A 17,093-nucleotide genomic window follows, 5' to 3' on the forward strand; every position below is an offset into this window, starting at 1 on the left:
CCGAGGTGTTCTTAGCAATCACTGTCACCTTGTTTGACTTTGCAGCTGAGAATTTCCGCAGTTTGGGCCTCGACGAACTGTAACCTAACAAGTTGGCATAAATTCCATCGTTCGGAAGGGGTAGTCCGCAGTTTGGCTCTACGAAGCAGTCACGAAAAGTCACATGTACTCCACCAGAATCCAGGCCATTCCCTCACTGGGTCTATCCGAAATTTCACGACTTTCCCGTCCATTTAAATAACTGTGTGCTCACCTTACGACTGTTTCCACGTCCTACACACTCCCGGCTGAAGTGTCTCTCCTCACCACAGATGGAACAGACTATACCGGACGTTTCCAATTCCAAGGCACCTCATTCGATAGCGGCCCCGTATTTAGTGCGTCCAATCAGTGGGGTCAGCTCCTTAAAGGATTTGTCATGCTTTGTGACAGCGCCCTCCAATAACAAACGAGATACCTCAGCTCTAAAATCTGCCATGAACTCCTGTAAAATCCCCGTCTATGGGGCCGAAGGCGATTATTACCTGTGACTGTGCGCCATTTACCACTAAGTCTATCGTTAACTGATTCACTTCAGTCGTTTGGATGGCCCATCTACACCGCAAACAAAGCGGCCGTCTCTCCTGCCGAACTATAGGGAGAAACTTTCCACTCCATCCGCTAAAACATGCTCCTACTCCCAGTCATAAACTCCATTGTCCTTCCTGTTATGCCAGAGAACCGTCACTCTCTAGCGCCTCTCGGTAGGCTGTGGAAGTAGATAAAGAGTTGTCTGCCTTTCAGGACCTCACTTGTTCAGCACACGGACATGCTTTGACTCTCTACCAGTCACTGGATTTTCAGATTATCAGAGCAGAGCCACTCATCCAGTATCTGAGAGGTCTGCTCTGTCCAGGTCTGATATTCCTCACTCCCGAGAACATCACCAAACTACCATAACTTTGACTTAGCCGGTTCAGTTGCCAGACCTGCTTCTTCGAGCAGGGAATCGCTGTCCTCCATTGGATCGAATCCAACGACCGGTTCTTTCCACGCCTTCTGTCTTCCTCTCCCCACAAACAAAAAGAAAGACCCACCACCAGAGTCAGTCAAAATCCACTTCCCCGGCTGTCTGTGGAAACTGCTTCACGTTACACTCTCCTAGGATTGAGTCTCCAAGTGCCCCGAAACCTCATTCTGAATAAGCGACTCCAACACTTACCCATCCACTAAGCTTTAGCTAACTGACCAACAATTTCCTTCCCTGCGCCTTGTGCCATGCTCCCGTCCTGAAGTGTGTAGTGAATTTTGCAATCGTCCAGTCCTCTTAGATCATGCCAGAATGAAGTGATTCCTGAAAGACCATGACTAATGCAATCACCATCTCTTCAGCAACCTCTATCAGGACTCTGGGATGAAGTCGATCTGTTACAACTGACTTATCCACCTTGAGACCTTTGAGTTTGCCTTGGAATATGTCCTTTGTAATATCAATGGAACCAGTTCCCTGAAACTAACGGTGCCTTCCACAGTGAAGACTGATGCAAATTCCCCATTCAAGTCATTAAATTCCTCATTCTTTGTCCCAAATTATTACCTCAGCAGTATCAATTTTCTGGCTTGTCCAATATCAGATCTCACACTTTTACTCTTTATATAACAGAAAAAAACATTTTCCGGTTCCTACTTCATATTATTGGCTAGTTTCCCCTCATATGTCATCTTTTCCCATCATATGGCTTTTGTAGTTACCTTTTGCTAGAGTTTAAAATATTCCCAACGATCCACATTGCCACTCATTTCTCTACCTTATATGCCTTTGCCTTGGATTTCTGCACTCCTTAACTTTTCTTGTCAACCACTGTTGCCTAATCCTGCTGCTGAGAAATTCTTAATCTGTGTTGTATATTACCAAAAAAACTTCAGCCACCACTGTGCATGCCTTCATCCTTGTCAGTATCGTCACACAATCAACCTGGACAAAGTCCTTTATCATGTCTCTGTAATCCTCTATATTCCATTGCGATATTGATGTAGGAGATTTACGCTTCTTCATCTGAAATTCATGAATTCAATCGCATTATGATCCTAGTGTTTTTTTTTATTGTTTTGTTTTACATTGAGCTCCCTAATAAGATCCCTAATACCCAATCCTAATCTCAGGTCGCCCTTCCCTCAGTAGGTTCAAGGACAAGTTGCTCGAAAATGCCGGGTCGTAGGCTTTCAAAAAGCGCCCTTTCTGCCAGTCAGATAAAACCTAACTTTCCCAATTCCCTTGCAGATTGAAGTCCCCCATTACCATTGTGACAATACTTTTATTACATTTCTTTTCTAGCTGACTTTGCAATCTTAACCCACAACTTGGCTACTACCGGGAGGCCATGAAGATGCCCATTATGTTATGTTTTTAGCGCTTCAGTTTCTCAACAATACCCACAAAGATTTGAAATTGTCTGACTCAATATCACGCCCCACTAAAGAAGTATTTTCATCTCTTTTCATCAGACCTATACGGTCTGCTTGTATATTTGTGTCTGTCCTTACGATACAAAGTACAAACTTTGAAGTTAAAGTCCCAGGTATGGCCTTCTTTCGGCCGCGACTCAGTGTAGCCCAAAACGTCATACCGAACAATCTCGAATTGTGCTTTGTGTTCATCTGCCTTGCTCCGTGCAACTCAATACGGTACCACAATACAGTCATCCGTTCTTCACCACTTTGAATTTTGCGTCAGTGGCACAATTAAATGCTACATTTGTACCCAGAGCAAGCAGTTAATTCAACGAGTGGAGCTATTTGCGGAAGATATAAAGTTTAGCTGTAGACTTGATAAGGGCAGAATATTAAACAAATACAAAGGTGGAATAGAGTTAATAAAATATTAAGCAGAGCAATTGTATTCAATACCATTGGTTGAATATAGATGTATTTGGTACATTAATAAGGGAAGAAAATAGGTAATAGACTGGTAACGGCATCCTTTCGAAATAAATCACTTCAAGTCCTAAGAAAATCTGCCAAACAGAGCTCAAGAGTAAACATTGAAAGAAGGCAATAAATACATTCTCCGTGGATTGTCATTTTGTCGTGGTGGAGAAACTTGTGTGGTCCTGAGATCCCGAAAGCGATGCCGTCTGGAGCCATGCTCCTCATCGGGACACCCATGGCGGTAAGGTCGAGAGTGAGTTCCCTCACAAAGAACAATCCAACCAAGACCTCAACAGTGGAACAGGCGGACGAAGGTACTTCAAGCTCAACGGCTGTGAAGACGGATAAAAGCTGCAACAAATCCATCAGCTCGAAAATCGTGTGCTTCTTGGAGTGCAACATCAAGTACACATTAAACAAATACAAGCTGAGGCGTCCTCGCTCTGTGGCCCACTTCTTCAAGTCTTTCAGCGATCGGGCGAGAGTGACGGGAGCAGGCAATCTGATGGCTGGAAGCTCCTTGTCAAGAACCGGCACCAAAGCGGTGAACACTTGCTTACTTTCAAAACCAAGATAGCACTCGTAAGCCGGTTGAGAGCCCATGAATAGATCAACGGAGCGAAGTCCGTCATTCTTCACCTCGAAGGAAAGAGCCACGACGAAATACATTCGCTACCAATATTTATGTATTCTTTTGGCATAATATCTTTATTTGAAAGCGATCTGGGGAAAAAATGTTCAAGGTAAAATTAGAACCGAAATTGCTGAATTTTCAAAACACTGTTTTCTGTCGAATGTACTTAGATTAATGGTAGGAAAATGAAGATAAATTACAGACCAAAAAAAGAGTACACAAATCAGATAAAAACTTCTACAGATATGTCTTCGTCAATGGAAACTTAACCTAGCACCGTCTGCGAGCATAAACTATTCGTATAAGAAGTAGACACCGCGATCAAATACAATGTTTTACAGCGATGACACCTGTCAAAATATGCAAATTGTGATATCGTATATCCAGAGCAGAAACAGTGGCATAACTGCTAACAATCTGCACCCACACCGTCGACCACCCACACCAACCCGCCACCAAGAAGATTTATCCCACAATTAGCCTACAATATTAAGCAGAATAATCTCCGTTTATGTAATACCAGCAATGTCCCAAATATTGTTTGATTAAATGTGATATGGTTTGTTCAAAAATAAAACAATTGGAGTGAATAATTTATTCAAATAGTTCAAGCATTTTGTCCCAAAATAGGAAGTGTAATGTCCTCTTGATTTCTTTTACATATCCTAGTATTAAATAGACTGTAACATCCCTTGAGGAGTTAAAATGTTTTACTTAATGTCACAATGACAAATATATCCACACCAGATGTTATTTCAGTGGGTTGTGATCTCGAGGACACTAATTGGTTTAAAGAGCGTTCGTTCCTTTGTTTAAGAAGTCCTTCAAATAGAGAACCTGTGTCGCTGGAACACGCTAGCAAACTGGTCACAGTTACAGGTAGAAAATGGGATATCCAGCAATTTTCCTCATCTTCTGAATTTACTACCCTGTACTTGTGGTTGTCGCTTTCCCTTGAAAAGTAATGAACCTGGCTGATGTTTGCGTAGCTCGGCCCATGTATTAATCTTTCGACTTCGTATGCTCATCGTATGTTTTGTTCAGATATTCACTCCGTTGTAATATTTGAAAACTGATTTGTGAAAAAAAACTATGTTACTTAAATACCCAATCTCCTTGAAGGTTGGCCGAAGGGGCATGAAGAAGGGAATGCGTCGATTCCTGGCAGCAGTTAATTAAGTTCAATTATATTGCAAGCTTTTCCAATCTCACGGCAAATAGTGTTCATGGTTTCCTCTCATTCCAGTTTGGGGAGACTATAATTGAACTGTACTTACACATAAATGTGTTGTGTAACTCTTAGGAATTATGCACCACAGGCACCATGCAGCTGTACGGCGACTTATAAACTGCCACGACATTTTGCCAAAGATTCTCGTCACATGCTGGTGATAATTTACTTCATTCTGATTCAGATTCTGAATTCCCGTCAGATACGTAACAAAGTTATCGTGAAACTACTATTAAGATTATTTCTTCTGTTCTGCCTTGACAACTGCCACTTGTGATAGAGTAATCAACGTGCATTTTTTTTGTTTCTTAATTTATAGCTAACTTGTTTCTCTCTTTTAAATCTCCGTAGTTTTGTCTCTCAATTACTTATATGTTTCTATAAAAAGTAGAATAGGTTAGTGCTCTAATCAGTGTCTGCCACCATTTCCCCACCACTGACTGTGCATCCCATGGTGAAATTAATACTTTCGCGCCTATCGCATAAGATACGGCTCATGACCTTCGTCACCCGTTCTTTGTGCTTTGTTTCCATTTGTCTCACATCACTCGCTACCTTCAGGCCGTGGCCGCAGCTGATCCAGTCGTCGTTTTCATCGCTGTTATAATGCTTCAAATTAATTTTATCTATTTGTTCTCTGATTTCCTGTTCATAACTCCGGTCCGTTTTGTGATTCTTCTTCTACGGCTTGCAATGTCGGACTGTTCCGTTTGGCTCAGAGTTGTTTTCACTTTCGATCGCTACGTCGCCATCTGCTGGCAAAACCTGCGGACTTGATATTGCACCGAAAGAATAGCGACTGTGGTGGTGACGGCAGTGAGTGCAAGAAGCTGTGCGAGGGCTGGTCCATTCTAATTTGCCGTGGACCCATGGCGATGCGTCGCAGCTGCTGAACATTTTACGTCACCTTTTTGGAGAGCCTACCAGGTACTTGACGGCATTGTGCCTCCGGTCTTACCCATCTGCTTAATTCTGCTGCTTAATCCATTAACTGTTCGAAGCATGTTAGCTGCTAATCGAGTTCGTCGGGAACTCCTCAAGAGTAATGAGAATAAGAAAGCCAATGATTTTGTCGTTCGCTCTATCAACCAATTTCATTTTACTTTGGACACCCAATGTCATACACACAGTGAAATGGGAGGCTGTAAATTAGTCCTACACAGACAGACAGATATTACAGCTCACCAGTCTACATCCTACAGTAGCTTGGGTACATGTTGGAGTTCATCAGTATCTGCACCAACACGTGTATCTATGGACTAACAATTAGTGAGAAGCTGAACAATGGGTTAAATATGTCTTTACACTAAATGGGAGGTTCAGTAAATAAAATGTAAACCCCAATCATTGATGATTGAGATAACTCCTTCTTATTTTAAACGAAGGAGGATGTTTTTTTTTAAACAGAATATTCTGTTTTACTGATTAGTTTTAATCAGATTGATGGATTCCACGGTTCAGTACAGTATAAGACAATAAGACAAAATAGCAGAAGTCGGCTATTCGGCCCATCGAGTGTGCTCCGCCATTTTATCATGAGATGATCCATTCTCCCATTTAGACCCACTCCCCCGCCTTCTCACCATATCTTGTGATGTCTGGCTACAAATACCTATCAATCTCTGCGTTAAATTCACAGCAAGTATTTAAGTAGGTGGCTGACTTTTCACTACGATTCGCACTGCAGAAACATTAATTCATGATTATAACTTCAATGATCACTGGGGGTGAAGAAATAGACCACACCGTTGTTAGAATCTCAGCAAGACTGTTACAGTTTTACAAACAGTAAACATACAGTAGACAAATTGTAAGAAAGCGAAAACCAAATACGCTTAAGAAACTGTAACAGCCGCTCAATCACAAATTAGCTGTTTCAGTCTGTGTTGGCAAGGATTTTGTGTTTATGTTTTCAGATTTTCTTTATATAATCGTTATAGAAATAACGGTGTCTAACCTAAAAGCAAGCGCAGGGGTTTGGTGAGTGAGATAGAAGATATTAATTACGAATAAGCATATTAATAATTTGTTTATAGACAGTGAAATATTCCATCAAATATCGAAGTCCCCGAGTTACACAGACCGCAAATCGAAGTATTCGACAAACAGATGCTTTGCTAAGAGTGCACGTGGGCACACGGTCCCGGTGGTTCTTCAGCCCTGTTCACGAACTCAGCTTGGAGAGAACAGCCTGGAGGCAAAAGAAAGAGAAGCCCAGCCTTCCACACGTGCTGTTTACATACCCTTGAAATACCTGAAACCGGACACCGGTACCGAGGCACACAAGGCAACCGATGGGGGAATAAAAAAACTACTGTAGACATGAAACGGACCAGTAGATTACCTTCACCTTAGAAGCGGCTTTCGCTATATAGTGAAACTCCACGCTACAACACCTGCCCTCCCCCGCCACTGACCACAGACCCTATAGTTTTCCTGGGAATATGTCTGTGCTGGGGAGCTCAGGAGTAGTGAAGTATGAGGGTTCCGTTCCTCTTGTTTTTGAGGCGGGTGAGCGGCATGGCCATTACAGTTCGCTTATGCCGACGCGTTTCATGTCCACGAATATGGTATAATCGTGTGAATTTCCGTATGGTAATGGGTTGGGTGTCAATGTTTTCACCTGATTTTCAATTAGGGATAGAAATATTGAGCGTTTTTTTAACTCTCTTTAGTGCCCAATATTCGAACATCCAAAGGCGACGAGGAACTCTTTGGCGGAATATGCTGTCAGCACATGCTGCATGCAATGAGAAGTATATTAAGTTACAGAGTTTGAGCATGACTCTCTTGCACATTCTGTACTTCAGGGGAAGATAGGCAAGTCGTTTAGATTGGGATTGCAGTATATTTAAACTCACCTGTTTCATATGTCTGTTTGAGACTGCAATCTCAATGCATCGAGACTGCAGAGTCTGCAGGAACTACATGGCAGACTGTTCTATCTGAGGTGAACACAAATCATTCAATAGCATAATTCATGTCAACAAAAGACCAGCTATATATTCTTCAATAACCCACTAAAGCGGGGCAGGCCACAGATACATTTACTGCAATCAGTAGCCTCAAATAGAAAAACATGACCCTACCTTCGAAATAACTAGGGTAAGTCCCATGCATCTATCCACAAGTCTTTTCAAAGACCCTATCATATCCTCCCCCACCGCCTTTGCCAGCAACCCATTCCACGCACTTACCACTCTCTGCGTAAAACATCTCCTCTGCACCTAATACCAAGTTACTGAAACCTGTTCCCCCTTGTGGCAGTCATTCCAGCCCTGGGAAAAAGCCTCTGACTATCAAGACAATCAATGCCTCTCATCATCTTATACACCTCTACCTGGTCACCTCTCGTCCTCCGTCACTTCAAGAAGAAAAGGCCGAGTTCACTCAAACTCTTTTCATAAGGCATACTCCCCAATTCAGGCAACGTCCTTGTAAATATCCTCTTCACCCTTTCTATAGTTTCCGCATCCTTCCTGTAGTGAGCTGATCAGAACTAAGCACATTACTCCAGCTGGGGTTTGAATAGGGTCCTCTGGAGCTCCAAAATTACCTCTCGGCTCCTAAATTCAATTCCAAGATTGATGAAGGCCAATACACCGTATGCCTTCTTAACCACAGAGTCAACCTGCGCAGCTGCTTTGTGCGTCCTATGGACTCGGACAGTAAGATCCCTCTGATCCTCCACATTGCCAAGAGTCTTATCATTAAAACCATATTCTGCCATCATATTTGACCTAATAAAATGAACCACTTCACACTTTTCTGGGTTGAACTCCAACTGCCAGTTCACTGCCCAGTTTTGCATCCCATCAATGTCCCTTGCAACCTCTGACAGCCCTCTACAGTATCCGCAAAACCCCCAACATTTTTGGCATCAGCAGACTTACGAACACATTCCTCCACTTCCTCATCCAGGTCAGTTATGAAAATCACGAAAGGTAAGAGTACCAGAACAGATCACAAAGGATCACCACTAGTCACCGAAATCCATGCAGAATATGACCCATCTAAATACATTCTTTGCCTTCCGTGGGCAAGCCAGTTCCGGATCTACAAAACAATGTCTCCTTGGATCCCATGGTTCCTTACTTTATCAATAAACCTTGCATGGGGTACCTCATCAAAAGCCTCGCTGAAATCCGTACACACTACATCTACTGCTCTTAATCAATGTGTTTATTCACATCTTCAAAAAATTCAATCCGGCTCGGAAGGCACAACCAGCCCTTGACAAATCCATGCTGGCTATTCCTAATTATATTATACCTCTCCAAATGTTCATAAATCCTGCCACTCGAGATCTTCTACATCAACTCACCAACCACCGAAGTAAAACTCACTGGTCTATAATTTCCTTGGCTCTCTCTACTCCCTTTCTTGAATACCGGAACAACATCCGCAACCCTCCAATCCACCGGAACCTCTGCATTGATAATGCAAGGATTATCGCCAGAGGCTATTCAATCTCATCCCTCGCCTTCCAGAGTAACCTGGGGTACAGCTCATCCGGTCCCAGAGACTTATCCAACTTGACGCATTCCAGAAACTCCAGATATCCTCTTCCTTAATATCGAAATGCTCAAGCTTTTCAGTCCGCTTGCAAGTATTCATTAAGTAACTCTGCTATTTCCTCCGGTTCCACACGCACTTTACCTCTGTCACACTTGATAAGGCCTACTCTTTACGTCGTATCCTCTTGCTGTTCACATACTTGTAGAATGCCTTGGGGTTTCCCTTAATCCTGCCCGCCAAGGCCTTCTCATGACCCCTTCTGTCTCTCCTTATTTCCTTCTTAACCGCCTTCCTGTTAGCCTTATAATCTTCTAGATCTCTAGCATTACCTAGCTCTCTGAACCTTTGGTAAGCTTTTCTATTCTTTTTGACTAGATTTACTACAGCCTTTGTACACCACAGTTCCTGTAACCAGCCATTCCTTCCATCTCTCATTTGAACGTACCTATGCAGAACTCCACACAAATATCCCCTGAATATTTGCCACGTAGCTTCCGTGTTTCCCTGAGAACATCTGTTCCCAATTTAAGCTTCCACGTTCATGCCTGATAGCCTTATAATTCCTCTTACTCCACTTAAACGCTTTTCTAACTTATCTGTTCCTATCTCTCTCCAATTCTATTGTAAAGGAGATAGAATTATGATCATTATCTTCAAAATGCTCTCCCACTGAGAGATCTGATACCTGACCAGGTACATTTCGCAATATCAAATCAATTACAGTCTCTTTTCTTGTAGGCTTATCTGCATATTGTGTCAAGACACCTTCCTGAACACACCTAACAAACTCCACCACATCTAAAATCCTTGTTCTAGGGAGATGCCAATCGATATTTGTGAAATAAAAATCTACCACCACGACAACTCTGTTATTATTCCACCTTTCTAGGATCTGTTTCCCCCATCTGCTCCTCAATGTCTTTGTTACTATTGGCCGGCCTATATAATAAAAAAAAAACACACAGTAGATTTATTGACCCCGTCCTGTTTCTAATCTTCACCCACAGAGACTCCGTAGACAATCCCACCATGACGTCCACCTTTTCCGCAGCCGTGACGCTATCTCTGATCAACAGTCCCACGCCCTCACATACTTTTTCATCCCTCAATATTTTTTCTGAAACATCTAAAACCTGGCATTTGAAGTATGCATTCCTGTTCCTGAGCCAGCGAAGACTCTGTAATGGCCACCACATCGTAGTTCCAATTACTGAGCCACGCTCTAAGCTCATCCGCTTTGTTCACGATACTCTTGCGTTAAAATAAACAAGTCTCAAACCGTCGGTGACAGCACGTCCCTTCTCTTTCACCTGCGTATCCTCCCTCACACACTGTCTCAAAGCTTTCTCTATTTGTGAGCTAACCACCTCTTCCGCAGTCTCTTCTGTTCGGTTCCCACCCCTCAATAATTCTAGTTTAAACTCTCTCCCAGTAGCCCTAGGGAACCTCCCTGCCAGGATATGGGATTCAAGAGCAATCTATCCTTTTTGTACAGGTCACTCCTGTCGCAAAATCCCGGAAGCCATAGATTGGTGAGTCTCAGTTCAGTGGCGCTTTGCCATAAATTTCTTAGGTGGAGATCACTCCTGATGATCCTCGCCCTTCAATAGAATTGTTAAATCACACACTTTCAGCGAACAACCTCTCTTGGATTAAAGCATAAATTGTTGCAAATTCGAACAGCATCCGTAGAAAGAACTTCACCTTTCTGATGCAGGTGGCTTTATTAACGGAGAGAAATAAAAGGGGAGCAAAAAGTGGCATAAAGGGTAATTTTCTTTTGTCTATTCCAGTAGAATATGTAAAACCGTCGATACATATTTTTTTTCCCAAATATTTCAAACATCGACTGATGATTGAAATATACATGACCATCTCTTCAATAGAGTGTCCAGGATTATCTAATACATGACGTTCGGATAACAGCAGTGACACGAATACATTTCTATTCAGCAGTTAGTTAGTATAAGAGAGAATATGAGCATAAGATTAAATAAGACAAGATAACATAAGACTTAATTTATCCCGAAATTAATTATTGTTGCAAGGTCGCTCAGTCAGAGAGATATAATTTAAAATATGTACAGTAAAAATTAATTGTGCAAACTACCGATCTGCAATGAAATCAGAAACTTTCATAGTTAAGAGGGAGGAATTATAGATTCGTATAGCCACATGGAGAAAGGATTTCCTGAGACGTTCAGTGTGCAGCTCGATGAACCCAGTCTGCTACCAAAGGTGCTCCTCTATTTGTCAAGCATGTCAGGGAGGGGTTGTGAGTAATTGTACGTATTGTTCCGTTGCTTCTGCAGATTCCACGGCTCAAACACAACCGCAAGAGAAACCAGTTCCATACCCTTATCAGAAACAATCTTCCTTACGATTTTTTTAATCACCTGTCGTCAGCTGCTCTTACCCTTTCGCCACAGCACACTGCAGCGTGGAATAGGATACTGGCCAGCACTGAGTCGCAGAGCATCTGCAGCGCAGTACTGCGGACGTTGAATGACTGGAGCCTCCTCAGGACATACAGCCGGCTCTGCCCCTATCCATTCTCGTACAGCGGTTCTGTCTTTTTAGTCCCGTTAATTGTCGAGTTGAGCCCCCTGGCACTAGAAGTCCGGAAGTATTTCCACATCTGCTCCCTTGAAGGGGATGGGAATGCAGGGTGTCCAACACCAACTTTTATTTTCTACGTGATATTGAGCAGCATGTTCTTCGGCCCATTATGCAAAGTTGTCCGCCTCTCGTCTTTATTCAGCTACCGGATCCGATCTGATACAATCCACAACGGCTGAATCTGCAGGTAACAGTACTTCAAGCTATATCTGGAAGTCCGATTTAGACGGTGAACCGGAAGGTGGACTGGGCAGTGCCCCTGTGCTGTAACACAGTAACTGATACTCAGCTCTGGAATTAAATATACTGTAGCCACCTGGACCGGTAGTCAGTAATCCAGGAAAATGGTGAAGTATCCACCTGTATCTCCGTGAGCTTACTCCCGATAAATGCAGCCCGTATGGTGGTAAAACACTGCAGAAATCAACGAACATGATTCTGATCGTGCTGCCTAGCTCGTCCAGATAGGTGTAACCCCGTTGAAGCAGAAAAATAATGGCGTACTCGATTCCAATATGTGTTTAGGAGGCAAAGTGTAAGCGGTGCATTGATGGATTTGTAATGATCTGGAGGTGTGTCAGAGGCAGTCTCTCTAATGATTTCATAACATGTAAAATCGGCGCCACTGGTCCGCAGTCCCTGGGCCTGGTAGTACATGTATTCTTGGGTTCTGCAACTCGGTAAAGTGTTTTCCATAGCACAAGCACCCTATCCAGACTGAGGCTCTGATCAAAGATGTATTGAAAGACGGCACCGAGCTGCGCAGCGCGCACATCGCGTGTCCTTGGGCTGATGCCATCCATGCCATTCCCCTTGGTTGGGTGAAGCCTGCTGTTCTCTCTCCCTACCTGTTTAGCTCTGACAGTCCATGTGTCTGAGGACTTTGGTTGTGCGGTGTCCTTGGAGAGAGACGGAGGACGAGGCATGAGCTGAGGATCCGGATAGATTGTACAGGGTGAACTGAAGCCTCCTCATCAAACCTGTTAAAAAAAAAAATCAATCCGTTGGCCCTGTCCCGGCCCCCGTTCAATCACCTGTTCTCTGGTATTTTTGTACACTGCGATCGTTTTCGTACTAATCCACACATCCTTTGTGTTGTTCTTTTGAAGTAATTGTCTGTGAAGCATCTGGTAATTGTCAAGTTTCTGAATGATTATTATTGTGTTTTGTGCATTAATGTTTCCAAATTACACAACATCCGCGGTGATGACATTCAGAAATGAAATAGCCCGTGAAGCGAGTCCGTCGCGTGAAGCGATTAGATTCTAATTTAAAGCCGTTCTCTCATTTTTACAAGTCCACGTGCTGCTCTGCTATAATGATTAAGTTTCACATGGGGCGAATTCCAAGTAACATTGATGAACAGAAAAGCTTTATTCAAGCAACAGAAACCTCGTGTCTCGGACAAACCTTGCAACCCGGACATTGAACAAGTTTCACAAAGAATTGCCCATTCTTATTGAGCAATAACATGTATTTCACAATGGCACAACGAACAAAAACAGTTAATTGTGTTTGTTCAGTGGGCTGTGTCTGATTGGAGTAATGAGTCGCTCCCCGGATTGTCCCAGTGGATCTCCGTTCTGCTATATAAAAGCTGCATAAGTACTTTGCCAGTACGCAGGACAGTTGGAACAAATTTGACCAACTGTTCGCAGCCTCCTACAGAAGATGGCATATGCAACTATTTACGAGGTAGCTCGCATCTATTATCCGATCCTTGCAGCGGCCGGCATTCCGGGTAGGTCACTACATCGACTGTTATTTGAGTGGTTTCGTCTTCCTGTTGCTTGTGACCCTGACAGCAAACTGACCTGGCTGCTGTCTAGTCACCAATTTCACCATTTTAGTTGGTGGTAATGCCGATTTATTTATTCATTTATTTATGTGTTAGTTTATTTATTTACTTTGTTCGATTGCTAAATAAATCGTGGAATTATTGGGATGAATTTCCTCTGCCAAAGTCCACATTTACATGGAAACAATAGTTCTTATAGGGACAAATCCTTCATTGAGAGCCGCAGTAGCTCTTCCAAACTGATTTGCAGTGAATTGCGGAGGACAGGATATATCATTCACAGCACAACGAATTTCATCGCTGTCAGGCAACTACATAAAAGCGAACTAAATTTCTCTGGCATTGGCACTTTTCTTCCAAGCTAACTCAATGTGGTCACACGGTCGATGTGTCCATTGGTCAGATACATTCCGGGTCTCTGCTCTGTTTATGATGAAACAACTGAGATGAGGACTGCGCTGGGCACGAAACAGGATCGTTCCGCTTCATTGAAAAGCCGCAGTAAAAAGGTTGTTTGGAGTGGAAGTCTTCCACAAGCAGGAAAATGCGACCAATCAACCTTGGTTCTCATGTTGGGTGATCAGAGTGTTCAGAGATACTCCGTGGCTTTATAAAGGACAATCAGAACAGTGCGAATGCAAACACATTGAAGAGGGAGAACAATTGAAGGAACAAATGATTTAGGAGGAGAAAGCAGAGTACACAGCTTCTGTGAAAAGAAAAGCAGTCATAGCGTTTGGGATCGTAATCTCTTCATCGGCACTGGTCAATCGAGAAACTTGCTTCCCAGAGATGCAAGTTTATTTTGTATCCGCATTTGGAAACACCACGCCGACTGTATGTGAGGCTACTAAGGATTGTGTTCATCGTGTTTTCGAGAGAGAGGGTAACTCTGATTTTATTTAATAACATCAAGCGCACTGTAGTTAGAGAGCGAGAGCACTGTTAGATGAATATAAGGACTGTCAAATACAGAGCTGCATCATCTGCCCCTGTCAGACGGGAGGGCATGACTGAGTGAGTGTCACGGACAGATGACGGGTCATTGCGATCAGATGGAGAATGAGACAACTCGCTGCAGAGTAGTAACCAAAGAACACTGGTTGAGCGTTTCGAGAGGAAGCTGGATAGTAATAACCTTTCCGGTGTTATTTTCGGTCCCATTCCATTTCTGATAATCTCAGTCTGTGGTGCCCTGACCCTTTTGAACGAAGCTGAGCAAAAACCTGAACGACAACACCTCTTCTACACCAGAAATACATCAGCCTTCAAGAATGAATACCAAATCTCTAATTTCGGGTATCTTGCACTCCCGCCTGTACCGCACCTCTCCGTCCTACTGCAGCCCGTTCACATCTAATACTGAACTCGTCCTTTGTTTGTTTATCTATCAGCACAAACTGAACAGCAGGTGGGTTGGCAGCTCTTGCAGTCTCTCTTTTTTTTTAATTTTGTGCTCACAGTATCTTAACCTATTGAGATCAAAGCAACTTGCTCAGAGGATCAAATTGACAGTCCATTGTATACACCAGACACAACCGCTTACTGTTACTGCACCGTAGGAATCACGGTGGCGAACACGGTCAATTTCTATTCTCTATCTCATCCCAATCCCGCTGCAACACAAAAACAGCATGTTTCACTTCATTTCCAATTTTGCTGAACGATTTATTGACTTGAAACATTAACCATTTGTTGCCCCATCTTTCTCAGGAAAAGTTGTGGGGTTTTTTGCATCTATTTTCTCTATTTCTATTCAGACGTCTGCAATATTTTCGGCAGGCCAATCCACCATGGCAGATTCCTTTCCGTTCATTACATCTCCACGTTAGGAAGCATTCGTTAAGTCAGTTATTCACATCCTGTCTTCTTAAGCGCAAGTATGCGGGTGAAGCAGGTGACGAGACGGGTATTAGCGTGTGAGCAGTGGAATCAGCATCTTTCTCATTTGTCAATCTGGTGGAAAGGATTTGTTTAAATTTCTCTAAAGTTCATCCCTGCTTTCTCTTTATATTGCAGTGAATTTAACGGCGATTGTGATCCTGTCCCGCGGAAAATGTGGACTCTCCAAATGTATCACTCGCTACCTGGTGGGAATGGCTGCGGCCGATCTCATTGTGGTTGTCATTACAGTTGTTGGGCAGAATATTAATAATCTGTACTCGTTCGCCAACTTCTTGCACATTACTCCGGTTTGCGCTCTGACGCTTGTGCTTAAAGCTGCAAGCTTGGATTGCTCTGTCTGGCTAACAGTTGCTTTCACATTCGATCGCTACATTGCGATTTGCTGTCAAAATCTTCGGAAACGATATTGTACAGAGAGAGTGGCGACCGTAGTTACAGCAACAGTGGGAGTTGTGGGTTTTGTGATATGTATCCCGTTGTACTTTGTCGTAGAGCCTCATGTAATAATTAACAATGTACCTTGGCGTTGCGTCCCCATACCTGAATACTTCACTTCATCAGCATGGGAGGCCTACGAGTTGTTTGAAAGCATCAAAACACCCTTATTACCAATTTGTTTAATCCTTCTATTCAACGCTTTAACAGCGAGGCACATTATAGCGGCAAACAGAGTCCGTAAGGGACTCCGGAGCAACACTGAAAATCAAAAAGACCCTGAGGTAGAGAGCCGGAGGAAGTCGATTATTTTGCTGTTCGCTCTGTCAGGTAATTTCGTTTTACTGTGGATGCCCTATATCATACACTCTATGAACTGGCAAGCGGTGAATTATTCCTTCACAGACAAATATTTGAATACACCGATATACATCTTTCAAGAATGTGGTGCTATGCTAATATGTCTGAGTACCTGCACCAATACTTGCATCTATGGGCTGACGCAGAGGAAGTTCAGAGAGGAGCTGAAAAATGGGATGACATATGTGCTGACATTGAATGGATTGCTATGTAAATAACAGATATACCATCACTGGATCCTGTTTGAAGTTGGAAATATTCCAGATAAGTAATTATATTCTTCAGCATTCCGTAAACCCACATATCTAGACAGATAGAATTCACACTTTGGAAGACTAAACACTATAAATAAATGGAATAAATATGATTATTTCACCAGTGAGTCAATTGTCACATTTATAACTTTGGCTCTCAACGACGTGACACATAGGGAATGGATTTTAATAAGAAAAACATCCCTGCTGGTAAAATTATACCCCGAAGATGCAATGCGATATGATCCAATTTATTATTCCACGGTGCTTTGACAGTCGTCGTCAAATCGATGTTTTATTTTAAAATTAACTTTGATAACCTCAGGGATAACTGATTTTGTAGACTCGTCTCTGCACTGCACAGCACTATTAATACCTGCATAAAATATTGTCTTATGTCAAATAGATTTGTTTACAAAACAAAATCTCTAG

This window comes from Hemitrygon akajei, unplaced genomic scaffold (assembly GCF_048418815.1).
Source record: "Hemitrygon akajei unplaced genomic scaffold, sHemAka1.3 Scf000130, whole genome shotgun sequence".
NCBI classification, from domain to species: domain Eukaryota; kingdom Metazoa; phylum Chordata; class Chondrichthyes; order Myliobatiformes; family Dasyatidae; genus Hemitrygon; species Hemitrygon akajei.